This window comes from Ranitomeya variabilis, chromosome 1, assembly GCF_051348905.1.
Source record: "Ranitomeya variabilis isolate aRanVar5 chromosome 1, aRanVar5.hap1, whole genome shotgun sequence".
In the NCBI taxonomy this organism is placed as follows: Eukaryota; Metazoa; Chordata; class Amphibia; order Anura; family Dendrobatidae; genus Ranitomeya; species Ranitomeya variabilis.
Window position 1 is genome coordinate 912,277,759 of NC_135232.1, and position 23,940 is coordinate 912,301,698.

General features: G+C 49.6%; 47 pseudogenes; all 47 read right to left on the bottom strand.

Moving 5' to 3' along the window:
• Positions 1-7,555: 7,555 nt before the first annotated feature.
• LOC143796757 (U2 spliceosomal RNA) lies at positions 7,556-7,729 on the bottom strand (annotated as a pseudogene).
• Positions 7,730-7,905: 176 nt separating this feature from the next.
• LOC143796545 (U2 spliceosomal RNA) lies at positions 7,906-8,079 on the bottom strand (annotated as a pseudogene).
• A 198-nt stretch (positions 8,080-8,277) lies between these two features.
• LOC143795609 (U2 spliceosomal RNA) lies at positions 8,278-8,429 on the bottom strand (annotated as a pseudogene).
• Positions 8,430-8,605: 176 nt separating this feature from the next.
• LOC143801494 (U2 spliceosomal RNA) lies at positions 8,606-8,779 on the bottom strand (annotated as a pseudogene).
• A 176-nt stretch (positions 8,780-8,955) lies between these two features.
• LOC143795264 (U2 spliceosomal RNA) lies at positions 8,956-9,129 on the bottom strand (annotated as a pseudogene).
• A 176-nt stretch (positions 9,130-9,305) lies between these two features.
• Positions 9,306-9,479, bottom strand: LOC143795265 (U2 spliceosomal RNA; annotated as a pseudogene).
• A 175-nt stretch (positions 9,480-9,654) lies between these two features.
• LOC143795807 (U2 spliceosomal RNA) lies at positions 9,655-9,828 on the bottom strand (annotated as a pseudogene).
• A 198-nt stretch (positions 9,829-10,026) lies between these two features.
• On the bottom strand, positions 10,027-10,178 carry LOC143796093 (U2 spliceosomal RNA; annotated as a pseudogene).
• A 176-nt stretch (positions 10,179-10,354) lies between these two features.
• On the bottom strand, positions 10,355-10,528 carry LOC143794842 (U2 spliceosomal RNA; annotated as a pseudogene).
• A 176-nt stretch (positions 10,529-10,704) lies between these two features.
• Positions 10,705-10,878, bottom strand: LOC143796766 (U2 spliceosomal RNA; annotated as a pseudogene).
• A 176-nt stretch (positions 10,879-11,054) lies between these two features.
• LOC143795266 (U2 spliceosomal RNA) lies at positions 11,055-11,228 on the bottom strand (annotated as a pseudogene).
• Positions 11,229-11,404: 176 nt separating this feature from the next.
• LOC143794907 (U2 spliceosomal RNA) lies at positions 11,405-11,578 on the bottom strand (annotated as a pseudogene).
• A 175-nt stretch (positions 11,579-11,753) lies between these two features.
• Positions 11,754-11,927, bottom strand: LOC143801571 (U2 spliceosomal RNA; annotated as a pseudogene).
• A 198-nt stretch (positions 11,928-12,125) lies between these two features.
• Positions 12,126-12,277, bottom strand: LOC143796094 (U2 spliceosomal RNA; annotated as a pseudogene).
• A 176-nt stretch (positions 12,278-12,453) lies between these two features.
• Positions 12,454-12,627, bottom strand: LOC143795540 (U2 spliceosomal RNA; annotated as a pseudogene).
• A 176-nt stretch (positions 12,628-12,803) lies between these two features.
• Positions 12,804-12,977, bottom strand: LOC143795267 (U2 spliceosomal RNA; annotated as a pseudogene).
• A 176-nt stretch (positions 12,978-13,153) lies between these two features.
• LOC143795268 (U2 spliceosomal RNA) lies at positions 13,154-13,327 on the bottom strand (annotated as a pseudogene).
• Positions 13,328-13,503: 176 nt separating this feature from the next.
• Positions 13,504-13,677, bottom strand: LOC143794154 (U2 spliceosomal RNA; annotated as a pseudogene).
• Positions 13,678-13,853: 176 nt separating this feature from the next.
• Positions 13,854-14,027, bottom strand: LOC143796758 (U2 spliceosomal RNA; annotated as a pseudogene).
• Positions 14,028-14,203: 176 nt separating this feature from the next.
• Positions 14,204-14,377, bottom strand: LOC143796546 (U2 spliceosomal RNA; annotated as a pseudogene).
• Positions 14,378-14,575: 198 nt separating this feature from the next.
• On the bottom strand, positions 14,576-14,727 carry LOC143795610 (U2 spliceosomal RNA; annotated as a pseudogene).
• Positions 14,728-14,903: 176 nt separating this feature from the next.
• On the bottom strand, positions 14,904-15,077 carry LOC143801495 (U2 spliceosomal RNA; annotated as a pseudogene).
• A 176-nt stretch (positions 15,078-15,253) lies between these two features.
• On the bottom strand, positions 15,254-15,427 carry LOC143795269 (U2 spliceosomal RNA; annotated as a pseudogene).
• A 176-nt stretch (positions 15,428-15,603) lies between these two features.
• On the bottom strand, positions 15,604-15,777 carry LOC143795270 (U2 spliceosomal RNA; annotated as a pseudogene).
• A 175-nt stretch (positions 15,778-15,952) lies between these two features.
• LOC143801572 (U2 spliceosomal RNA) lies at positions 15,953-16,126 on the bottom strand (annotated as a pseudogene).
• Positions 16,127-16,324: 198 nt separating this feature from the next.
• On the bottom strand, positions 16,325-16,476 carry LOC143796095 (U2 spliceosomal RNA; annotated as a pseudogene).
• Positions 16,477-16,652: 176 nt separating this feature from the next.
• LOC143794843 (U2 spliceosomal RNA) lies at positions 16,653-16,826 on the bottom strand (annotated as a pseudogene).
• Positions 16,827-17,002: 176 nt separating this feature from the next.
• LOC143796767 (U2 spliceosomal RNA) lies at positions 17,003-17,176 on the bottom strand (annotated as a pseudogene).
• A 176-nt stretch (positions 17,177-17,352) lies between these two features.
• LOC143795271 (U2 spliceosomal RNA) lies at positions 17,353-17,526 on the bottom strand (annotated as a pseudogene).
• Positions 17,527-17,702: 176 nt separating this feature from the next.
• LOC143794908 (U2 spliceosomal RNA) lies at positions 17,703-17,876 on the bottom strand (annotated as a pseudogene).
• A 175-nt stretch (positions 17,877-18,051) lies between these two features.
• On the bottom strand, positions 18,052-18,225 carry LOC143801573 (U2 spliceosomal RNA; annotated as a pseudogene).
• A 198-nt stretch (positions 18,226-18,423) lies between these two features.
• On the bottom strand, positions 18,424-18,575 carry LOC143796096 (U2 spliceosomal RNA; annotated as a pseudogene).
• A 176-nt stretch (positions 18,576-18,751) lies between these two features.
• Positions 18,752-18,925, bottom strand: LOC143795541 (U2 spliceosomal RNA; annotated as a pseudogene).
• Positions 18,926-19,101: 176 nt separating this feature from the next.
• Positions 19,102-19,275, bottom strand: LOC143796894 (U2 spliceosomal RNA; annotated as a pseudogene).
• Positions 19,276-19,451: 176 nt separating this feature from the next.
• On the bottom strand, positions 19,452-19,625 carry LOC143794701 (U2 spliceosomal RNA; annotated as a pseudogene).
• A 176-nt stretch (positions 19,626-19,801) lies between these two features.
• On the bottom strand, positions 19,802-19,975 carry LOC143794711 (U2 spliceosomal RNA; annotated as a pseudogene).
• Positions 19,976-20,152: 177 nt separating this feature from the next.
• On the bottom strand, positions 20,153-20,325 carry LOC143796113 (U2 spliceosomal RNA; annotated as a pseudogene).
• A 176-nt stretch (positions 20,326-20,501) lies between these two features.
• On the bottom strand, positions 20,502-20,675 carry LOC143794396 (U2 spliceosomal RNA; annotated as a pseudogene).
• Positions 20,676-20,851: 176 nt separating this feature from the next.
• LOC143794565 (U2 spliceosomal RNA) lies at positions 20,852-21,025 on the bottom strand (annotated as a pseudogene).
• A 176-nt stretch (positions 21,026-21,201) lies between these two features.
• On the bottom strand, positions 21,202-21,375 carry LOC143794566 (U2 spliceosomal RNA; annotated as a pseudogene).
• Positions 21,376-21,573: 198 nt separating this feature from the next.
• LOC143796098 (U2 spliceosomal RNA) lies at positions 21,574-21,725 on the bottom strand (annotated as a pseudogene).
• Positions 21,726-21,901: 176 nt separating this feature from the next.
• LOC143794844 (U2 spliceosomal RNA) lies at positions 21,902-22,075 on the bottom strand (annotated as a pseudogene).
• Positions 22,076-22,251: 176 nt separating this feature from the next.
• LOC143796895 (U2 spliceosomal RNA) lies at positions 22,252-22,425 on the bottom strand (annotated as a pseudogene).
• A 176-nt stretch (positions 22,426-22,601) lies between these two features.
• On the bottom strand, positions 22,602-22,775 carry LOC143794704 (U2 spliceosomal RNA; annotated as a pseudogene).
• Positions 22,776-22,951: 176 nt separating this feature from the next.
• On the bottom strand, positions 22,952-23,125 carry LOC143794567 (U2 spliceosomal RNA; annotated as a pseudogene).
• Positions 23,126-23,323: 198 nt separating this feature from the next.
• LOC143796099 (U2 spliceosomal RNA) lies at positions 23,324-23,475 on the bottom strand (annotated as a pseudogene).
• A 176-nt stretch (positions 23,476-23,651) lies between these two features.
• Positions 23,652-23,825, bottom strand: LOC143794705 (U2 spliceosomal RNA; annotated as a pseudogene).
• Positions 23,826-23,940: the final 115 nt, after the last annotated feature.

Here is a 23,940-nt window from a genome sequence, read left to right on the forward strand (position 1 = left end):
TACAAGGACCATAATTAAAAGAGCTAAGTTTACCTTTTCCAGCATTAGTGCTGTACACAATGGCTCTTTCAGCTACAAACGCCTGGGGGGGGGGGTGTTAAAGGTTTCCTTTCAACTTGCTCGAGTGCAGGCTTCGGCCTACACTCCGCTCCCCCTGCTCCTCCTGCTGACCCTGGGCTCTAACACCGCCAGTTTTTGCCCAGATGTGCTAGCTGCACAGAGAAAAACACCAGCCAATGTGTCAGTGGGGTTCAGCACCGCCAGCTGTTCCCCTGCTGTGTAGCCGGCAACGTGTCCTGCGACCGCCACGCAGACACAAGAACTGAAATTGAAGGGAACCTGTCCCCCCTCCCCCAGGTGTTTCTATGTTTTACAGCTACCTTGAACAGCAGTAATGCTGCATGTGTTCAAGGTGGCTCAGAAACTTATTCTCCTTGCCCATGTTGAAGTGAACACGTCTAAAATGTGTCCTCTGTGACCATTAAAACGTCCCTCAGGTGTGATTTGACTTTGTATTGACACACGCAACAAGCTCCTTGGTAGCGCTGCCCGTCTTCTGGCATCATTGTTTGGCTGGCTGCGCCTCTGCGGCCGCCCTGACCCACACAACGCCCCTCGGTGTCTTATTTATTGGGACTGCGAGGGTGTGATTGATGGGCAGGATCAGTGCATCAGTTCGCCTGTCCCTCCTCTCCTTCCGCCTTCTTCGGACTGTGCGGCTTCATGGCCGTGGCATGCGATAAGGGATCAGATGACGCCGCACAGTCTGAAGCGGGTGTAAGGACCCGAGTGTGAGAGGCCAACATATGTGCTGCGCCAGGCCCTGAATCCCAGCCCCGCAGTGTTTTAACAATGTTAAGACACTGCGGGGCTGGGATTCATGGGCATCGCGAACCGCACCGGCCGACATTACATGATGCCAGAAGATGGGCAGCGCTAACGGCGCTAGGCCAGGGGATAACACGACAGCGCAGACTCCTGTACAGCAAATAACAACGCTCAGGAGGCTGCACCCAGCACCAAGGTGGGATTCTTGACATCTGTGCTGCGTCTCATTACAAAGGGAACTCTCGCCTCCATTACACAGTTTGACTGTATAAAGGGCTAAATGTTATACGTGTTCCATTCAGCGTGTGCAAGGAGAAAAATTACAAGAGCAACCTTTGACTTGCGCAGCACTACTGCTGCATAAGCTGTGGCTCTTCTACTTTGTAACCCCTGAGGGGGGGTTAAAGGTGACTTTTGAAATCGGTTCAATTAGGCTTCGGCCTACACTCTGCTCCACCTGCAGAGCCCGGGCTCCAACAACGCTAGTTGCTGTCCGGAAGTGCTGGCTGCACAGAGCCAAACACCTCGCCAATGTGTCAGTGGGGTCCAGCACCGCCAGCTGTTCCCCTGCTGTGTAGCCGGCAACGTGTCCTGCAAAAGCCACGCAGACACAACACACCCAAAGCTGCCGCCTGTGCAGGCTTCGGCCTACACTCCCCTCCCCCTGCTCCTCCTCCTCCTGCTCCTCCTCCTGCTGTCCCTGGGCTCTAACACACCGCCAGTTTTTGCCCAGATGTGCTAGCTGCACAGAGAAAAACACCAGCCAATGTGTCAGTGGGGTCCAGCACCGCCAGCTGTTCCCCTGCTGTGCAGCCGGCAACGTGTCCTGCAAAAGCCACGCAGACACAAGAACTGAAATTGAAGGGAACCTGTCCCCCCTCCCCCAGGCGTTTTTACGTTATCCAGCCACCTTGTACAGCGGTAATGCTGCATGTGTGCAAGGTGGCTCATAAACGTATTCTCCTCGCACATGTGGAACTGAAAACACGTCTGAAATGTGTCCTCTGTGTGACCATTTAACCGTCCCGGGGGTGTGACTTTCCTTTGTAATGACACGCTGCAACCCCCTTGGTAGCGCTGCCCGTCTTCTGGCATCATTGTTTGGCTGGCTGCGCCTCTGCGGCCGCCCTGACCCACACAACGCCCCTCGGTGTCTTATTTATTGGGACTGCGAGGGTGTGATTGATGGGCAGGATCAGTGCATCAGTTCGCCTGTCCCTCCTCTCCTTCCGCCTTCTTCGGACTGTGCGGCTTCATGGCCGTGGCATGCGATAAGGGATCAGATGACGCCGCACAGTCTGAAGCGGGTGTAAGGACCCGCGTGTGAGAGGCGAACATATGTGCTGCGCCAGGCCCTGAATCCCAGCCCCGCAGTGTTTTAACAATGTTAAGACACTGCGGGGCTGGGATTCATGGTCATCGCGAACCGCAACGGCCGACATTAAATGATGTCAGAAGATGGGCAGCGCTAACGGCGCTAGGCCAGGGGATAACACGACAGCGCAGACTCCTGTACAGCAAATAACAACGCTCAGGAGGCTGCACCCAGCACCAAGGTGGGATTCTTGACATCTGTGCTGCGTCTCATTACAAAGGGAACTCTCGCCTCCATTACACAGTTTGACTGTATAAAGGGCTAAATGTTATACGTGTTCCATTCAGCGTGTGCAAGGAGAAAAATTACAAGAGCAACCTTTGACTTGCGCAGCACTACTGCTGCATAAGCTGTGGCTCTTCTACTTTGTAACCCCTGAGGGGGGGTTAAAGGTGACTTTTGAAATCGGTTCAATTAGGCTTCGGCCTACACTCTGCTCCACCTGCAGAGCCCGGGCTCCAACAACGCTAGTTGCTGTCCGGAAGTGCTGGCTGCACAGAGCCAAACACCTCGCCAATGTGTCAGTGGGGTCCAGCACCGCCAGCTGTTCCCCTGCTGTGTAGCCGGCAACGTGTCCTGCAAAAGCCACGCAGACACAACACACCCAAAGCTGCCGCCTGTGCAGGCTTCGGCCTACACTCCCCTCCCCCTGCTCCTCCTCCTCCTGCTCCTCCTCCTGCTGTCCCTGGGCTCTAACACACCGCCAGTTTTTGCCCAGATGTGCTAGCTGCACAGAGAAAAACACCAGCCAATGTGTCAGTGGGGTCCAGCACCGCCAGCTGTTCCCCTGCTGTGCAGCCGGCAACGTGTCCTGCAAAAGCCACGCAGACACAAGAACTGAAATTGAAGGGAACCTGTCCCCCCTCCCCCAGGCGTTTTTACGTTATCCAGCCACCTTGTACAGCGGTAATGCTGCATGTGTGCAAGGTGGCTCATAAACGTATTCTCCTCGCACATGTGGAACTGAAAACACGTCTGAAATGTGTCCTCTGTGTGACCATTTAACCGTCCCGGGGGTGTGACTTTCCTTTGTAATGACACGCTGCAACCCCCTTGGTAGCGCTGCCCGTCTTCTGGCATCATTGTTTGGCTGGCTGCGCCTCTGCGGCCGCCCTGACCCACACAACGCCCCTCGGTGTCTTATTTATTGGGACTGCGAGGGTGTGATTGATGGGCAGGATCAGTGCATCAGTTCGCCTGTCCCTCCTCTCCTTCCGCCTTCTTCGGACTGTGCGGCTTCATGGCCGTGGCATGCGATAAGGGATCAGATGACGCCGCACAGTCTGAAGCGGGTGTAAGGACCCGCGTGTGAGAGGCGAACATATGTGCTGCGCCAGGCCCTGAATCCCAGCCCCGCAGTGTTTTAACAATGTTAAGACACTGCGGGGCTGGGATTCATGGTCATCGCGAACCGCAACGGCCGACATTAAATGATGTCAGAAGATGGGCAGCGCTAACGGCGCTAGGCCAGGGGATAACACGACAGCGCAGACTCCTGTACAGCAAATAACAACGCTCAGGAGGCTGCACCCAGCACCAAGGTGGGATTCTTGACATCTGTGCTGCGTCTCATTACAAAGGGAACTCTCGCCTCCATTACACAGTTTGACTGTATAAAGGGCTAAATGTTATACGTGTTCCATTCAGCGTGTGCAAGGAGAAAAATTACAAGAGCAACCTTTGACTTGCGCAGCACTACTGCTGCATAAGCTGTGGCTCTTCTACTTTCTAACCCCTGAGGGGGGGTTAAAGGTGACTTTTGAAATCGGTTCAATTAGGCTTCGGCCTACACTCTGCTCCACCTGCAGAGCCCGGGCTCCAACAACGCTAGTTGCTGTCCGGAAGTGCTGGCTGCACAGAGCCAAACACCTCGCCAATGTGTCAGTGGGGTCCAGCACCGCCAGCTGTTCCCCTGCTGTGTAGCCGGCAACGTGTCCTGCAAAAGCCACGCAGACACAACACACCCAAAGCTGCCGCCTGTGCAGGCTTCGGCCTACACTCCCCTCCCCCTGCTCCTCCTCCTCCTGCTCCTCCTCCTGCTGTCCCTGGGCTCTAACACACCGCCAGTTTTTGCCCAGATGTGCTAGCTGCACAGAGAAAAACACCAGCCAATGTGTCAGTGGGGTCCAGCACCGCCAGCTGTTCCCCTGCTGTGCAGCCGGCAACGTGTCCTGCAAAAGCCACGCAGACACAAGAACTGAAATTGAAGGGAACCTGTCCCCCCTCCCCCAGGCGTTTTTACGTTATCCAGCCACCTTGTACAGCGGTAATGCTGCATGTGTGCAAGGTGGCTCATAAACGTATTCTCCTCGCACATGTGGAACTGAAAACACGTCTGAAATGTGTCCTCTGTGTGACCATTTAACCGTCCCGGGGGTGTGACTTTCCTTTGTAATGACACGCTGCAACCCCCTTGGTAGCGCTGCCCGTCTTCTGGCATCATTGTTTGGCTGGCTGCGCCTCTGCGGCCGCCCTGACCCACACAACGCCCCTCGGTGTCTTATTTATTGGGACTGCGAGGGTGTGATTGATGGGCAGGATCAGTGCATCAGTTCGCCTGTCCCTCCTCTCCTTCCGCCTTCTTCGGACTGTGCGGCTTCATGGCCGTGGCATGCGATAAGGGATCAGATGACGCCGCACAGTCTGAAGCGGGTGTAAGGACCCGCGTGTGAGAGGCGAACATATGTGCTGCGCCAGGCCCTGAATCCCAGCCCCGCAGTGTTTTAACAATGTTAAGACACTGCGGGGCTGGGATTCATGGTCATCGCGAACCGCAACGGCCGACATTAAATGATGTCAGAAGATGGGCAGCGCTAACGGCGCTAGGCCAGGGGATAACACGACAGCGCAGACTCCTGTACAGCAAATAACAACGCTCAGGAGGCTGCACCCAGCACCAAGGTGGGATTCTTGACATCTGTGCTGCGTCTCATTACAAAGGGAACTCTCGCCTCCATTACACAGTTTGACTGTATAAAGGGCTAAATGTTATACGTGTTCCATTCAGCGTGTGCAAGGAGAAAAATTACAAGAGCAACCTTTGACTTGCGCAGCACTACTGCTGCATAAGCTGTGGCTCTTCTACTTTCTAACCCCTGAGGGGGGGTTAAAGGTTACCTTTGAAATTGGTTCAAGTAGGCTTCGGCCTACACTCTGCTCCCCCTGCAGAGCCCGGGCTACAACACCGCTCGTTGCTGTCCGGAAGTGCTGGCTGCACAGAGCCAAACACCTCGCCAATGTGTCAGTGGGGTCCAGCACCGCCAGCTGTTCCCCTGCTGTGTAGCCGGCAACGTGTCCTGCGACCGCCACGCAGACACAACACACCCAAAGCTGCCGCCAGTGCAGGCTTCGGCCTACACTCCCCTCCCCCTGCTCCTGCTCCTCCTCCTTCTCCTGCTGTCCCTGGGCTCTAACACACCGCCAGTTGGGGCCCAGATGTGCTAGCTGCACAGAGAAAAACACCAGCCAATGTGTCAGTGGGGTTCAGCACCGCCAGCTGTTCCCCTGCTGTGCAGCCGGCATCGTGTCCTGCAAAAGCCACGCAGACACTTGCTCTTGTACCTTCTGCTCCCCATCCTGGTTCCAGTACCGTCAGCTGGTTCCGGGCAGAGCCTTTGGCTTAGGTGCCTCCCTTTGGTATCCGAGTTCCACCAACGTCAGGTGGTCCTTGGTAGTGCTTTCAGGCACGGGTACCTCCTGCTTAGTAACCGGGTTCCAGTAACGTCAGCTGGTCCTCGGTAGTTCCATTGGCTCTTGGACCTTCGGCTACCCATCCGGGTTCCAGCACCGTCAGCTGGTTCTCGGCAGTGTCTTTTGCTCTTGTACCTTCTGCTCCCCATCCTGGTTCCAGTACCGTCAGCTGGTTCCGGGCAGAGCCTTTGGCTTAGGTGCCTCCCTCTGGGTATCTGAGTTCCACCAACGTCAGGTGGTCCTTGGTAGTGCTTTCAGCACGGGTACCTCCTGCTTAGTAACCGGGTTCCAGTAACGTCAGCTGGTCCTCGGTCGTTCCATTGGCTCTTGGACCTTCGGGTAGCCATCTGAGCTCCAGTTCCATCAGCTGGTTCTCGGCATTCTCTCAGCCTTCTTGTACCTTCTGCTGCATTTCCAAGTTCAAGAGACTAAACACGATGACCCGGAAGACCACCCCTAAGATGACGACGACACCAGAGACGACAACCACCGTGATGACGACGACCCTGGAGACGATGACCCTGAAGACCACCCCGATGACGACGACCCCGGAGACGACCCCGATGACGACGACCCCGGAGACGACGACCCTGGAGACGACGACGACCTGGAAGACCGAGAAGCAGAAGAACAAGAGGCTGCAGAACAAAGAGCAGAAGGACATTAAGCATAACACAAAATATCAGAGCAAAAAATATTATGTAAATTATAAGCAGAAGAAGACTAAGCAGTGTATGGGGGTGAGTCCGTTCCTCCTCGTGGTGCCCCTGGATAAAGCCTGATGCTGCAGGCCAAACTGAACGCGGACAAATGTAACTGTTTTGTGACAGGCAGAACGGAAGGTGTAATCTTCAAACTTTTATAGATAACAACTACGGGAATGCCTGTCACAAATAAGAATATGATGAAGAAGTAGAATATGATGAAGATAATAGTAAAATAAAAAGAATATGAACAATGTAACCCAAAAAATAATAGGTAGAAGATGAAGAAGAAGATGAAGAAGGTGAAGAAGTTGATGTCAAAGAAGCTGATGATGAGGATAATGAAGAAGAAAGCGTGGGAGAAGTAAAAAAGAAGGTGAAGGGCGTGGAAGTAGTGAAACATCAATATCTGACATAAAAAAAAAAAATAACATAGTCAAATTCTTTCTAACGCCGAACGTCATAAAAAAAAAAAAAAAATCCTGCTATTCTATTAGATTGGGCTAAACCTCTGTGCCTTTAATGTCTCCGCCACGTCCCCCAATACATCCTACATTATTCTTAGTTGTTTTCCTTCATGTAGAATGAACCTACAAGTGTATAAAGGGTTTATTTTAATTCCGATATTTTCGTCCCATTGACTTGCATTGGGATCGGGTATCGGTATCGGATTGGATTCCGATACTGTGACGGTATCGGCCGATACTTTCCGATTCCGATACTTTCCGATATCGGAAAGTATCGCTCAACACTAATCTTGAGCCATTTGGCCAAGAAGAGATGATCAGAAATGGTTTGCCACTTGGGACGCACCAAGGCCTACAACCGACACCCACTGTGGAGACGTAGCAAAAGATTGCCGCAGGGAAGACATTTCCAGAAACTCTGGATGATCTGTCAATCATAGTTCTGCGGTGTGCATGTGTTCAAGCTGTGCGCAACGCGTTTTGAATCTGCATAACCACACCCTCCATCCCCGTGAAGGTTCCGTGTGACAAAGCAAGCTCCATTTCCAGCTCCCTGTTCCAAAAATCCATTTAATATATGGTCCCCAAATAAGGGATGTATCAGATATTAAACTAATAAGAACAGACACTACGCTTGATCTTGAGCCATTTGGCCGAGAAGAGATGATCAGAAATGGTTTGCCACTTGGGCCGCACCAAGGCCTACAACCGACACCCACTGTGGAGACGTAGCAAAAGATTGCCGCAGGGAAGACATTTCCAGAAACTCTGGATGATCTGTCGATGACAGTTCTGCGGTGTGCATGTGTTCAAGCTGTGCGCAACGCGTTTTGAATCTGCATAACCACACCCTCCACCCCCGTGAAGGTTCCGTGCGACAAAGCAAGCTCCATTTCCAGCTCCCTGTTCCAAAAATCCATTTAATATATGGTCCCCAAATAGGGCACGTATCAGCTATTAAACTAATAAGAACAGACACTACGCTTGATCTTGAGCCATTTGGCCGAGAAGAGATGATCAGAAATGGTTTGCCACTTGGGCCGCACCAAGGCCTGCAACCGACACTTACTGTGGAGACGTAGCAAAAGATAGCCGCAGGGAAGACATTTCCAGAAACTCTGGATGCTCTGTCGATGACAGTTCTGCGGTGTGCATGTGTTCAAGCTGTGCGCAACGCGTTTTGAATCTGCATAACCACACCCTCCATCCCCGTGAAGGTTCCATGTGACAGAGCAAGCTCCATTTCCAGCTCCCTGTTCCAAAAATCCATTTAATATATGGTCCCCAAATAGGGGACGTATCAGGTATTAAACTAATAAGAACAGACACTACGCTTGATCTTGAGCCATTTGGCCGAGAAGAGATGATCAGAAATGGTTTGCCACTTGGGCCGCACCAAGGCCTACAACCGACACCCACTGTGGAGACGTAGCAAAAGATTGCCGCAGGGAAGACATTTCCAGAAACTCTGGATGCTCTGTCGATGACAGTTCTGCGGTGTGCATGTGTTCAAGCTGTGCGCAACGCGTTTTGAATCTGCATAACCACACCCTCCATCCCCGTGAAGGTTCCGAGTGACAGAGCAAGCTCCATTTCCAGCTCCCTGTTCCAAAAATCCATTTAATATATGGTCCCCAAATAGGGGACGTATCAGATATTAAACTAATAAGAACAGACACTACGCTTGATCTTGAGCCATTTGGCCGAGAAGAGATGATCAGAAATGGTTTGCCACTTGGGCCGCACCAAGGCCTACAACCGACACCCACTGTGGAGACGTAGCAAAAGATTGCCGCAGGGAAGACATTTCCAGAAACTTTGGATGCTCTGTCGATGACAGTTCTGCGGTGTGCATGTGTTCAAGCTGTGCGCAACGCATTTTGAATCTGCATAACCACACCCTCCATCCCCGTGAAGGTTCCGTGTGACAAAGCAAGCTCCATTTCCAGCTCCCTGTTCCAAAAATCCATTTAATATATGGTCCCCAAATAGGGGACGTATCAGATATTAAACTAATAAGAACAGACACTACGCTTGATCTTGAGCCATTTGGCCGAGAAGAGATGATCAGAAATGGTTTGCCACTTGGGCCGCACCAAGGCCTACAACCGACACCAACTGTGGAGACGTAGCAAAAGATTGCCGCAGGGAAGACATTTCCAGAAACTCTGGATGCTCTGTCGATGACAGTTCTGCGGTGTGCATGTGTTCAAGCTGTGCGCAACGCGTTTTGAATCTGCATAACCACACCCTCCATCCCCGTGAAGGTTCCGTGTGACAAAGCAAGCTCCATTTCCAGCTCCCTGTTCCAAAAATCCATTTAATATATGGTCCCCAAATAGGGGACGTATCAGATATTAAACTAATAAGAACAGACACTACGCTTGATCTTGAGCCATTTGGCCGAGAAGAGATGATCAGAAATGGTTTGCCACTTGGGCCACACCAAGGCCTACAACCGACATCCACTGTGAGACGTAGCAAAAGATTGCCGCAGGGAAGACATTTCCAGAAACTCTGGATGCTCTATCGATGACAGTTCTGCGGTGTGCATGTGTTCAAGCTGTGTGCAACGCGTTTTGAATCTGCATAACCACACCCTCCATCCCCGTGAAGGTTCCGTGCGACAAAGCAAGATCCATTTCCAGCTCCCTGTTCCAAAAATCCATTTAATATATGGTCCCCAAATAGGGGACGTATCAGATATTAAACTAATAAGAACAGACACTACACTTGATCTTGAGCCATTTGGCCGAGAAGAGATGATCAGAAATGGTTTGCCACTTGGGCCGCACCAAGGCCTACAACCGACACCCACTGTGGAGACGTAGCAAAAGATTGCCGCAGGGAAGACATTTCCAGAAACTCTGGATGCTCTGTCGATGACAGTTCTGCGGTGTGCATGTGTTCAAGCTGTGCGCAACGCGTTTTGAATCTGCATAACCACACCCTTCATCCCCGTGAAGGTTCCGTGTGACAAAGCAAGCTCCATTTCCAGCTCCCTGTTCCAAAAATCCATTTAATGTATGGTCCCCAAATAGGGGACGTATCAGATATTAAACTAATAAGAACAGACACTACGCTTGATCTTGAGCCATTTGGCCGAGAAGAGATGATCAGAAATGGTTTGCCACTTGGGCCGCACCAAGGCCTACAACCGACATCCACTGTGGAGACGTAGCAAAAGATTGCCGCAGGGAAGACATTTCCAGAAACTCTGGATGCTCTGTCGATGACAGTTCTGCGGTGTGCATGTGTTCAAGCTGTGCGCAACGCGTTTTGAATCTGCATAACCACACCCTCCATCCCCGTGAAGGTTCCGTGTGACAAAGCAAGCTCCATTTCCAGCTCCCAGTTCCAAAAATCCATTTAATATATGGTCCCCAAATAGGGGACGTATCAGATATTAAACTAATAAGAACAGACACTACGCTTGATCTTGAGCCATTTGGCCGAGAAGAGATGATCAGAAATGGTTTGTCACTTGGGCCGCACCAAGGCCTACAACCGACACCCACTGTGGAGACGTAGCAAAAGATTGCCGCAGGAAAGACATTTCCAGAAACTCTGGATGCTCTATCGATGACAGTTCTGCGGTGTGCATGTGTTCAAGCTGTGCACAATGCGTTTTGAATCTGCATAACCACACCCTCCATCCCCGTGAAGGTTCCGTGTGACAAAGCAAGCTCCATTTCCAGCTCCCTGTTCCAAAAATACATTTAATATATGGTCCCCAAATAGGGGACGTATCAGATATTAAACTAATAAGAACAGACACTACGCTTCATCTTGAGCCATTTGGCCGAGAAGAGATGATCAAAAATGGTTTGCCACTTGGGCCGCACCAAGGCCTACAACCGACACCCACTGTGGAGACGTAGCAAAAGATTGCCGCAGGGAAGACATTTCCAGAAACTCTGGATGCTCTGTCGATGACAGTTCTGCGGTGTGCATGTGTTCAAGCTGTGCGCAACGCATTTTGAATCTGCATAACCACACCCTCCATCCCCGTGAAGGTTCCGTGTGACAAAGCAAGCTCCATTTCCAGCTCCCTGTTCCAAAAATCCATTTAATATATGGTCCCCAAATAGGGGACGTATCAGATATTAAACTAATAAGAACAGACACTACGCTTGATCTTGAGCCATTTGGCCGAGAAGAGATGATCAGAAATGGTTTGCCACTTGGGCCGCACCAAGGCCTACAACCGACACCAACTGTGGAGACGTAGCAAAAGATTGCCGCAGGGAAGACATTTCCAGAAACTCTGGATGCTCTGTCGATGACAGTTCTGCGGTGTGCATGTGTTCAAGCTGTGCGCAACGCGTTTCGAATCTGCATAACCACACCCTCCATCCCCGTGAAGGTTCCGTGTGACAAAGCAAGCTCCATTTCCAGCTCCCTGTTCCAAAAATCCATTTAATATATGGTCCCCAAATAGGGGACGTATCAGATATTAAACTAATAAGAACAGACACTACGCTTGATCTTGAGCCATTTGGCCGAGAAGAGATGATCAGAAATGGTTTGCCACTTGGGCCACACCAAGGCCTACAACCGACATCCACTGTGAGATGTAGCAAAAGATTGCCGCAGGGAAGACATTTCCAGAAACTCTGGATGCTCTATCGATGACAGTTCTGCGGTGTGCATGTGTTCAAGCTGTGCGCAACGCGTTTTGAATCTGCATAACCACACCCTCCATCCCCGTGAAGGTTCCGTGCGACAAAGCAAGCTCCATTTCCAGCTCCCTGTTCCAAAAATCCATTTAATATATGGTCCCCAAATAGGGGACGTATCAGATATTAAACTAATAAGAACAGACACTACACTTGATCTTGAGCCATTTGGCCGAGAAGAGATGATCAGAAATGGTTTGCCACTTGGGCCGCACCAAGGCCTACAACCGACACCCACTGTGGAGACGTAGCAAAAGATTGCCGCAGGGAAGACATTTCCAGAAACTCTGGATGCTCTGTCGATGACAGTTCTGCGGTGTGCATGTGTTCAAGCTGTGCGCAACGCGTTTTGAATCTGCATAACCACACCCTTCATCCCCGTGAAGGTTCCGTGTGACAAAGCAAGCTCCATTTCCAGCTCCCTGTTCCAAAAATCCATTTAATGTATGGTCCCCAAATAGGGGACGTATCAGATATTAAACTAATAAGAACAGACACTACGCTTGATCTTGAGCCATTTGGCCGAGAAGAGATGATCAGAAATGGTTTGCCACTTGGGCCGCACCAAGGCCTACAACCGACATCCACTGTGGAGACGTAGCAAAAGATTGCCGCAGGGAAGACATTTCCAGAAACTCTGGATGCTCTGTCGATGACAGTTCTGCGGTGTGCATGTGTTCAAGCTGTGCGCAACGCGTTTTGAATCTGCATAACCACACCCTCCATCCCCGTGAAGGTTCCGTGTGACAAAGCAAGCTCCATTTCCAGCTCCCAGTTCCAAAAATCCATTTAATATATGGTCCCCAAATAGGGGACGTATCAGATATTAAACTAATAAGAACAGACACTACGCTTGATCTTGAGCCATTTGGCCAAGAAGAGATGATCAGAAATGGTTTGCCACTTGGGCCGCACCAAGGCCTACAACCGACACCCACTGTGGAGACGTAGCAAAAGATTGCCGCAGGGAAGACATTTCCAGAAACTCTGGATGCTCTGTCGATGACAGTTCTGCGGTGTGCATGTGTTCAAGCTGTGCGCAACGCATTTTGAATCTGCATAACCACACCCTCCATCCCCGTGAAGGTTCCGTGTGACAAAGCAAGCTCCATTTCCAGCTCCCTGTTCCAAAAATCCATTTAATATATGGTCCCCAAATAGGGGACGTATCAGATATTAAACTAATAAGAACAGACACTACGCTTGATCTTGAGCCATTTGGCCGAGAAGAGATGATCAGAAATGGTTTGCCACTTGGGCCGCACCAAGGCCTACAACCGACACCCACTGTGGAGACGTAGCAAAAGATTGCCGCAGGGAAGACATTTCCAGAAACTCTGGATGCTCTGTCGATGACAGTTCTGCGGTGTGCATGTGTTCAAGCTGTGCGCAACGCATTTTGAATCTGCATAACCACACCCTCCATCCCCGTGAAGGTTCCGTGTGACAAAGCAAGCTCCATTTCCAGCTCCCTGTTCCAAAAATCCATTTAATATATGGTCCCCAAATAGGGGACGTATCAGATATTAAACTAATAAGAACAGACACTACGCTTGATCTTGAGCCATTTGGCCGAGAAGAGATGATCAGAAATGGTTTGCCACTTGGGCCGCACCAAGGCCTACAACCGACACCCACTGTGGAGACGTAGCAAAAGATTGCCGCAGGGAAGACATTTCCAGAAACTCTGGATGATCTGTCGATGACAGTTCTGCGGTGTGCATGTGTTCAAGCTGTGCGCAACGCGTTTTGAATCTGCATAACCACACCCTCCACCCCCGTGAAGGTTCCGTGCGACAAAGCAAGCTCCATTTCCAGCTCCCTGTTCCAAAAATCCATTTAATATATTGTCCCCAAATAGGGGACGTATCAGATATTAAACTAATAAGAACAGACACTACGCTTGATCTTGAGCCATTTGGCCAAGAAGAGATGATCAGAAATGGTTTGCCACTTGGGACGCACCAAGGCCTACAACCGACACCCACTGTGGAGACGTAGCAAAAGATTGCCGCAGGGAAGACATTTCCAGAAACTCTGGATGATCTGTCAATCATAGTTCTGCGGTGTGCATGTGTTCAAGCTGTGCGCAACGCGTTTTGAATCTGCATAACCACACCCTCCATCCCCGTGAAGGTTCCGTGTGACAAAGCAAGCTCCATTTCCAGCTCCCTGTTCCAAAAATCCATTTAATATATGGTCCCCAAATAAGGGATGTATCAGATATTAAACTAATAAGAACAGACACTACGCTTGATCTTGAGCCATTTGGCCGAGAAGAGATGATCAGAAATGGTTTGCCACTTGGGCCGCACCAAGGCCTACAACCGACACCCACTGTGGAGACGTAGCAAAAGATTGCCGCAGGGAAGACATTTCCAGAAACTCTGGATGATCTGTCGATGACAGTTCTGCGGTGTGCATGTGTTCAAGCTGTGCGCAACGCGTTTTGAATCTGCATAACCACACCCTCCACCCCCGTGAAGGTTCCGTGCGACAAAGCAAGCTCCATTTCCAGCTCCCTGTTCCAAAAATCCATTTAATATATGGTCCCCAAATAGGGCACGTATCAGCTATTAAACTAATAAGAACAGACACTACGCTTGATCTTGAGCCATTTGGCCGAGAAGAGATGATCAGAAATGGTTTGCCACTTGGGCCGCACCAAGGCCTGCAACCGACACTTACTGTGGAGACGTAGCAAAAGATAGCCGCAGGGAAGACATTTCCAGAAACTCTGGATGCTCTGTCGATGACAGTTCTGCGGTGTGCATGTGTTCAAGCTGTGCGCAACGCGTTTTGAATCTGCATAACCACACCCTCCATCCCCGTGAAGGTTCCATGTGACAGAGCAAGCTCCATTTCCAGCTCCCTGTTCCAAAAATCCATTTAATATATGGTCCCCAAATAGGGGACGTATCAGGTATTAAACTAATAAGAACAGACACTACGCTTGATCTTGAGCCATTTGGCCGAGAAGAGATGATCAGAAATGGTTTGCCACTTGGGCCGCACCAAGGCCTACAACCGACACCCACTGTGGAGACGTAGCAAAAGATTGCCGCAGGGAAGACATTTCCAGAAACTCTGGATGCTCTGTCGATGACAGTTCTGCGGTGTGCATGTGTTCAAGCTGTGCGCAACGCGTTTTGAATCTGCATAACCACACCCTCCATCCCCGTGAAGGTTCCGAGTGACAGAGCAAGCTCCATTTCCAGCTCCCTGTTCCAAAAATCCATTTAATATATGGTCCCCAAATAGGGGACGTATCAGATATTAAACTAATAAGAACAGACACTACGCTTGATCTTGAGCCATTTGGCCGAGAAGAGATGATCAGAAATGGTTTGCCACTTGGGCCGCACCAAGGCCTACAACCGACACCCACTGTGGAGACGTAGCAAAAGATTGCCGCAGGGAAGACATTTCCAGAAACTTTGGATGCTCTGTCGATGACAGTTCTGCGGTGTGCATGTGTTCAAGCTGTGCGCAACGCATTTTGAATCTGCATAACCACACCCTCCATCCCCGTGAAGGTTCCGTGTGACAAAGCAAGCTCCATTTCCAGCTCCCTGTTCCAAAAATCCATTTAATATATGGTCCCCAAATAGGGGACGTATCAGATATTAAACTAATAAGAACAGACACTACGCTTGATCTTGAGCCATTTGGCCGAGAAGAGATGATCAGAAATGGTTTGCCACTTGGGCCGCACCAAGGCCTACAACCGACACCAACTGTGGAGACGTAGCAAAAGATTGCCGCAGGGAAGACATTTCCAGAAACTCTGGATGCTCTGTCGATGACAGTTCTGCGGTGTGCATGTGTTCAAGCTGTGCGCAACGCGTTTTGAATCTGCATAACCACACCCTCCATCCCCGTGAAGGTTCCGTGTGACAAAGCAAGCTCCATTTCCAGCTCCCTGTTCCAAAAATCCATTTAATATATGGTCCCCAAATAGGGGACGTATCAGATATTAAACTAATAAGAACAGACACTACGCTTGATCTTGAGCCATTTGGCCGAGAAGAGATGATCAGAAATGGTTTGCCACTTGGGCCACACCAAGGCCTACAACCGACATCCACTGTGAGACGTAGCAAAAGATTGCCGCAGGGAAGACATTTCCAGAAACTCTGGATGCTCTATCGATGACAGTTCTGCGGTGTGCATGTGTTCAAGCTGTGTGCAACGCGTTTTGAATCTGCATAACCACACCCTCCATCCCCGTGAAGGTTCCGTGCGACAAAGCAAGCTCCATTTCCAGCTCCCTGTTCCAAAAATCCATTTAATATATGGTCCCCAAATAGGGGACGTATCAGATATTAAACTAATAAGAACAGACACTACACTTGATCTTGAGCCATTTGGCCGAGAAGAGATGATCAGAAATGGTTTGCCACTTGGGCCGCACCAAGGCCTACAACCGACACCCACTGTGGAGACGTAGCAAAAGATTGCCGCAGGGAAGACATTTCCAGAAACTCTGGATGCTCTGTCGATGACAGTTCTGCGGTGTGCATGTGTTCAAGCTGTGCGCAACGCGTTTTGAATCTGCATAACCACACCCTTCATCCCCGTGAAGGTTCCGTGTGACAAAGCAAGCTCCATTTCCAGCTCCCTGTTCCAAAAATCCATTTAATGTATGGTCCCCAAATAGGGGACGTATCAGATATTAAACTAATAAGAACAGACACTACGCTTGATCTTGAGCCATTTGGCCGAGAAGAGATGATCAGAAATGGTTTGCCACTTGGGCCGCACCAAGGCCTACAACCGACATCCACTGTGGAGACGTAGCAAAAGATTGCCGCAGGGAAGACATTTCCAGAAACTCTGGATGCTCTGTCGATGACAGTTCTGCGGTGTGCATGTGTTCAAGCTGTGCGCAACGCGTTTTGAATCTGCATAACCACACCCTCCATCCCCGTGAAGGTTCCGTGTGACAAAGCAAGCTCCATTTCCAGCTCCCAGTTCCAAAAATCCATTTAATATATGGTCCCCAAATAGGGGACGTATCAGATATTAAACTAATAAGAACAGACACTACGCTTGATCTTGAGCCATTTGGCCGAGAAGAGATGATCAGAAATGGTTTGTCACTTGGGCCGCACCAAGGCCTACAACCGACACCCACTGTGGAGACGTAGCAAAAGATTGCCGCAGGAAAGACATTTCCAGAAACTCTGGATGCTCTATCGATGACAGTTCTGCGGTGTGCATGTGTTCAAGCTGTGCACAATGCGTTTTGAATCTGCATAACCACACCCTCCATCCCCGTGAAGGTTCCGTGTGACAAAGCAAGCTCCATTTCCAGCTCCCTGTTCCAAAAATACATTTAATATATGGTCCCCAAATAGGGGACGTATCAGATATTAAACTAATAAGAACAGACACTACGCTTCATCTTGAGCCATTTGGCCGAGAAGAGATGATCAAAAATGGTTTGCCACTTGGGCCGCACCAAGGCCTACAACCGACACCCACTGTGGAGACGTAGCAAAAGATTGCCGCAGGGAAGACATTTCCAGAAACTCTGGATGCTCTGTCGATGACAGTTCTGCGGTGTGCATGTGTTCAAGCTGTGCGCAACGCATTTTGAATCTGCATAACCACACCCTCCATCCCCGTGAAGGTTCCGTGTGACAAAGCAAGCTCCATTTCCAGCTCCCTGTTCCAAAAATCCATTTAATATATGGTCCCCAAATAGGGGACGTATCAGATATTAAACTAATAAGAACAGACACTACGCTTGATCTTGAGCCATTTGGCCGAGAAGAGATGATCAGAAATGGTTTGCCACTTGGGCCGCACCAAGGCCTACAACCGACACCAACTGTGGAGACGTAGCAAAAGATTGCCGCAGGGAAGACATTTCCAGAAACTCTGGATGCTCTGTCGATGACAGTTCTGCGGTGTGCATGTGTTCAAGCTGTGCGCAACGCGTTTCGAATCTGCATAACCACACCCTCCATCCCCGTGAAGGTTCCGTGTGACAAAGCAAGCTCCATTTCCAGCTCCCTGTTCCAAAAATCCATTTAATATATGGTCCCCAAATAGGGGACGTATCAGATATTAAACTAATAAGAACAGACACTACGCTTGATCTTGAGCCATTTGGCCGAGAAGAGATGATCAGAAATGGTTTGCCACTTGGGCCACACCAAGGCCTACAACCGACATCCACTGTGAGATGTAGCAAAAGATTGCCGCAGGGAAGACATTTCCAGAAACTCTGGATGCTCTATCGATGACAGTTCTGCGGTGTGCATGTGTTCAAGCTGTGCGCAACGCGTTTTGAATCTGCATAACCACACCCTCCATCCCCGTGAAGGTTCCGTGCGACAAAGCAAGCTCCATTTCCAGCTCCCTGTTCCAAAAATCCATTTAATATATGGTCCCCAAATAGGGGACGTATCAGATATTAAACTAATAAGAACAGACACTACACTTGATCTTGAGCCATTTGGCCGAGAAGAGATGATCAGAAATGGTTTGCCACTTGGGCCGCACCAAGGCCTACAACCGACACCCACTGTGGAGACGTAGCAAAAGATTGCCGCAGGGAAGACATTTCCAGAAACTCTGGATGCTCTGTCGATGACAGTTCTGCGGTGTGCATGTGTTCAAGCTGTGCGCAACGCGTTTTGAATCTGCATAACCACACCCTTCATCCCCGTGAAGGTTCCGTGTGACAAAGCAAGCTCCATTTCCAGCTCCCTGTTCCAAAAATCCATTTAATGTATGGTCCCCAAATAGGGGACGTATCAGATATTAAACTAATAAGAACAGACACTACGCTTGATCTTGAGCCATTTGGCCGAGAAGAGATGATCAGAAATGGTTTGCCACTTGGGCCGCACCAAGGCCTACAACCGACATCCACTGTGGAGACGTAGCAAAAGATTGCCGCAGGGAAGACATTTCCAGAAACTCTGGATGCTCTGTCGATGACAGTTCTGCGGTGTGCATGTGTTCAAGCTGTGCGCAACGCGTTTTGAATCTGCATAACCACACCCTCCATCCCCGTGAAGGTTCCGTGTGACAAAGCAAGCTCCATTTCCAGCTCCCAGTTCCAAAAATCCATTTAATATATGGTCCCCAAATAGGGGACGTATCAGATATTAAACTAATAAGAACAGACACTACGCTTGATCTTGAGCCATTTGGCCAAGAAGAGATGATCAGAAATGGTTTGCCACTTGGGCCGCACCAAGGCCTACAACCGACACCCACTGTGGAGACGTAGCAAAAGATTGCCGCAGGGAAGACATTTCCAGAAACTCTGGATGCTCTATCGATGACAGTTCTGCGGTGTGCATGTGTTCAAGCTGTGCACAATGCGTTTTGAATCTGCATAACCACACCCTCCATCCCCGTGAAGGTTCCGTGTGACAAAGCAAGCTCCATTTCCAGCTCCCTGTTCCAAAAATCCATTTAATATATGGTCCCCAAATAGGGGACGTATCAGATATTAAACTAATAAGAACAGACACTACGCTTCATCTTGAGCCATTTGGCCGAGAAGAGATGATCAAAAATGGTTTGCCACTTGGGCCTCACCAAGGCCTACAACCGACACCCACTGTGGAGACGTAGCAAAAGATTGCCGCAGGGAAGACATTTCCAGAAACTCTGGATGCTCTGTCGACGACAGTTCTGCGGTGTGCATGTGTTCAAGCTGTGCGCAATGCGTTTTGAATCTGCATAACCACACCCTCCATCCCCGTGAAGGTTCCGTGTGACAAAGCAAGCTCCATTTCCAGCTCCCTGTTCCAAAAATCCATTTAATATATTGTCCCCAAATAGGGGACGTATCAGCTATTAAACTAATAAGAACAGACACTACGCTTGATCTTGAGCCATTTGGCCGAGAAGAGATGATCAGAAATGGTTTGCCACTTGGGCCGCACCAAGGCCTACAACCGACACCCACTGTGGAGAAGTAGCAAAAGATTGCCACAGGGAAGACATTTCCAGAAACTCTGGATGATCAGTCGATGACAGTTCTGCGGTGTGCATGTGTTCAAGCTGTGCGCAACGCGTTTTGAATCTGCATAACCACACCCTCCATCCCCGTGAAGGTTCCGTGTGACAAAGCAAGCTCCATTTCCAGCTCCCTGTTCCAAAAATACATTTAATATATGGTCCCCAAATAGGGGACGTATCAGATATTAAACTAATAAGAACAGACACTACGCTTGATCTTGAGCCATTTGGCCGAGAAGAGATGATCAGAAATGGTTTGCCACTTGGGCCGCACCAAGGCCTACAACTGACACCCACTGTGGAGACATAGCAAAAGATTGCCGCAGGGAAGACATTTCCAGAAACTCTGGATGCTCTGTCGATGACAGTTCTGCGGTGTACATGTGTTCAAGCTGTGCGCAACGCGTTTTGAATCTGCATAACCACACCCTTCATCCCCGTGAAGGTTCCGTGCGACAAAGCAAGCTCCATTTCCAGCTCCCTGTTCCAAAAATCCATTTAATATATGGTCCCCAAATAGGGGATGTATCAGATATTAAACTAATAAGAACAGACACTACGCTTGATCTTGAGCCATTTGGCCGAGAAGAGATGATCAGAAATGGTTTGCCACTTGGGCCGCACCAAGGCCTACAACCGACACCCACTGTGGAGACGTAGCAAAAGATTGCCGCAGGGAAGACATTTCCAGAAACTCTGGATGATCTGTCGATGACAGTTCTGCGGTGTGCATGTGTTCAAGCTGTGCGCAACGCGTTTTGAATCTGCATAACCACACCCTCCACCCCCGTGAAGGTTCCGTGCGACAAAGCAAGCTCCATTTCCAGCTCCCTGTTCCAAAAATCCATTTAATATATGGTCCCCAAATAGGGGACGTATCAGCTATTAAACTAATAAGAACAGACACTACGCTTGATCTTGAGCCATTTGGCCGAGAAGAGATGATCAGAAATGGTTTGCCACTTGGGCCGCACCAAGGCCTGCAACCGACACTTACTGTGGAGACGTAGCAAAAGATAGCCGCAGGGAAGACATTTCCAGAAACTCTGGATGCTCTGTCGATGACAGTTCTGCGGTGTGCATGTGTTCAAGCTGTGCGCAACGCGTTTTGAATCTGCATAACCACACCCTCCATCCCCGTGAAGGTTCCGTGTGACAAAGCAAGCTCCATTTCCATCTCCCTGTTCCAAAAATCCATTTAATATATGGTCCCCAAATAGGGGACGTATCAGATATTAAACTAATAAGAACAGACACTACGCTTGATCTTGAGCCATTTGGCCGAGAAGAGATGATCAGAAATGGTTTGCCACTTGGGCCGCACCAAGGCCTACAACCGACACCCACTGTGGAGAAGTAGCAAAAGATTGCCGCAGGGAAGACATTTCCAGAAACTCTGGATGATCTGTCGATGACAGTTCTGCGGTGTGCATGTGTTCAAGCTGTGCGCAACGCGTTTTGAATCTGCATAACCACACCCTCCATCCCCGTGAAGGTTCCGTGTGACAAAGCAAGCTCCATTTCCATCTCCCTGTTCCAAAAATCCATTTAATATATGGTCCCCAAATAGGGGACGTATCAGATATTAAACTAATAAGAACAGACACTACGCTTGATCTTGAGCCATTTGGCCGAGAAGAGATGATCAGAAATGGTTTGCCACTTGGGCCGCACCAAGGCCTACAACTGACACCCACTGTGGAGACGTAGCAAAAGATTGCTGCAGGGAAGACATTTCCAGAAACTCTGGATGCTCTGTCGATGACAGTTCTGCGGTGTGCATGTGTTCAAGCTGTGCGCAACGCGTTTTGAATCTGCATAACCACACCCTTCATCCCCGTGAAGGTTCCGTGTGACAAAGCAAGCTCCATTTCCAGCTCCCTGTTCCAAAAATCCATTTAATGTATGGTCCCCAAATAGGGGACGTATCAGATATTAAACTAATAAGAACAGACACTACGCTTGATCTTGAGCCATTTGGCCGAGAAGAGATGATCAGAAATGGTTTGCCACTTGGGCCGCACCAAGGCCTACAACCGACATCCACTGTGGAGACGTAGCAAAAGATTGCCGCAGGGAAGACATTTCCAGAAACTCTGGATGCTCTGTCGATGACAGTTCTGCGGTGTGCATGTGTTCAAGCTGTGCGCAACGCGTTTTGAATCTGCATAACCACACCCTCCATCCCCGTGAAGGTTCCGTGTGACAAAGCAAGCTCCATTTCCAGCTCCCAGTTCCAAAAATCCATTTAATATATGGTCCCCAAATAGGGGACGTATCAGATATTAAACTAATAAGAACAGACACTACGCTTGATCTTGAGCCATTTGGCCGAGAAGAGATGATCAGAAATGGTTTGCCACTTGGGCCGCACCAAGGCCTACAACCGACACCCACTGTGGAGACGTAGCAAAAGATTGCCGCAGGAAAGACATTTCCAGAAACTCTGGATGCTCTATCGATGACAGTTCTGCGGTGTGCATGTGTTCAAGCTGTGCACAATGCGTTTTGAATCTGCATAACCACACCCTCCATCCCCGTGAAGGTTCCGTGTGACAAAGCAAGCTCCATTTCCAGCTCCCTGTTCCAAAAATCCATTTAATATATGGTCCCCAAATAGGGGACGTATCAGATATTAAACTAATAAGAACAGACACTACGCTTCATCTTGAGCCATTTGGCCGAGAAGAGATGATCAAAAATGGTTTGCCACTTGGGCCGCACCAAGGCCTACAACCGACACCCACTGTGGAGACGTAGCAAAAGATTGCCGCAGGGAAGACATTTCCAGAAACTCTGGATGCTCTGTCGACGACAGTTCTGCGGTGTGCATGTGTTCAAGCTGTGTGCAATGCGTTTTGAATCTGCATAACCACACCCTCCATCCCCGTGAAGGTTCCGTGTGACAAAGCAAGCTCCATTTCCAGCTCCCTGTTCCAAAAATCCATTTAATATATTGTCCCCAAATAGGGGACGTATCAGCTATTAAACTAATAAGAACAGACACTACGCTTGATCTTGAGCCATTTGGCCGAGAAGAGATGATCAGACATGGTTTGCCACTTGGGCCGCACCAAGGCCTACAACCGACACCCACTGTGGAGAAGTAGCAAAAGATTGCCGCAGGGAAGACATTTCCAGAAACTCTGGATGATCAGTCGATGACAGTTCTGCGGTGTGCATGTGTTCAAGCTGTGCGCAACGCGTTTTGAATCTGCATAACCACACCCTCCATCCCCGTGAAGGTTCCGTGTGACAAAGCAAGCTCCATTTCCATCTCCCTGTTCCAAAAATCCATTTAATATATGGTCCCCAAATAGGGGACGTATCAGATATTAAACTAATAAGAACAGACACTACGCTTGATCTTGAGCCATTTGGCCGAGAAGAGATGATCAGAAATGGTTTGCCACTTGGGCCGCACCAAGGCCTACAACTGACACCCACTGTGGAGACGTAGCAAAAGATTGCTGCAGGGAAGACATTTCCAGAAACTCTGGATGCTCTGTCGATGACAGTTCTGCGGTGTGCATGTGTTCAAGCTGTGCGCAACGCGTTTTGAATCTGCATAACCACACCCTTCATCCCCGTGAAGGTTCCGTGTGACAAAGCAAGCTCCATTTCCAGCTCCCTGTTCCAAAAATCCATTTAATGTATGGTCCCCAAATAGGGGACGTATCAGATATTAAACTAATAAGAACAGACACTACGCTTGATCTTGAGCCATTTGGCCGAGAAGAGATGATCAGAAATGGTTTGCCACTTGGGCCGCACCAAGGCCTACAACCGACATCCACTGTGGAGACGTAGCAAAAGATTGCCGCAGGGAAGACATTTCCAGAAACTCTGGATGCTCTGTCGATGACAGTTCTGCGGTGTGCATGTGTTCAAGCTGTGCGCAACGCGTTTTGAATCTGCATAACCACACCCTCCATCCCCGTGAAGGTTCCGTGTGACAAAGCAAGCTCCATTTCCAGCTCCCTGTTCCAAAAATCCATTTAATATATTGTCCCCAAATAGGGGACGTATCAGCTATTAAACTAATAAGAACAGACACTACGCTTGATCTTGAGCCATTTGGCCGAGAAGAGATGATCAGAAATGGTTTGCCACTTGGGCCGAACCAAGGCCTACAACCAACACCCACTGTGGAGAAGTAGCAAAAGATTGCCGCAGGGAAGACATTTCCAGAAACTCTGGATGATCAG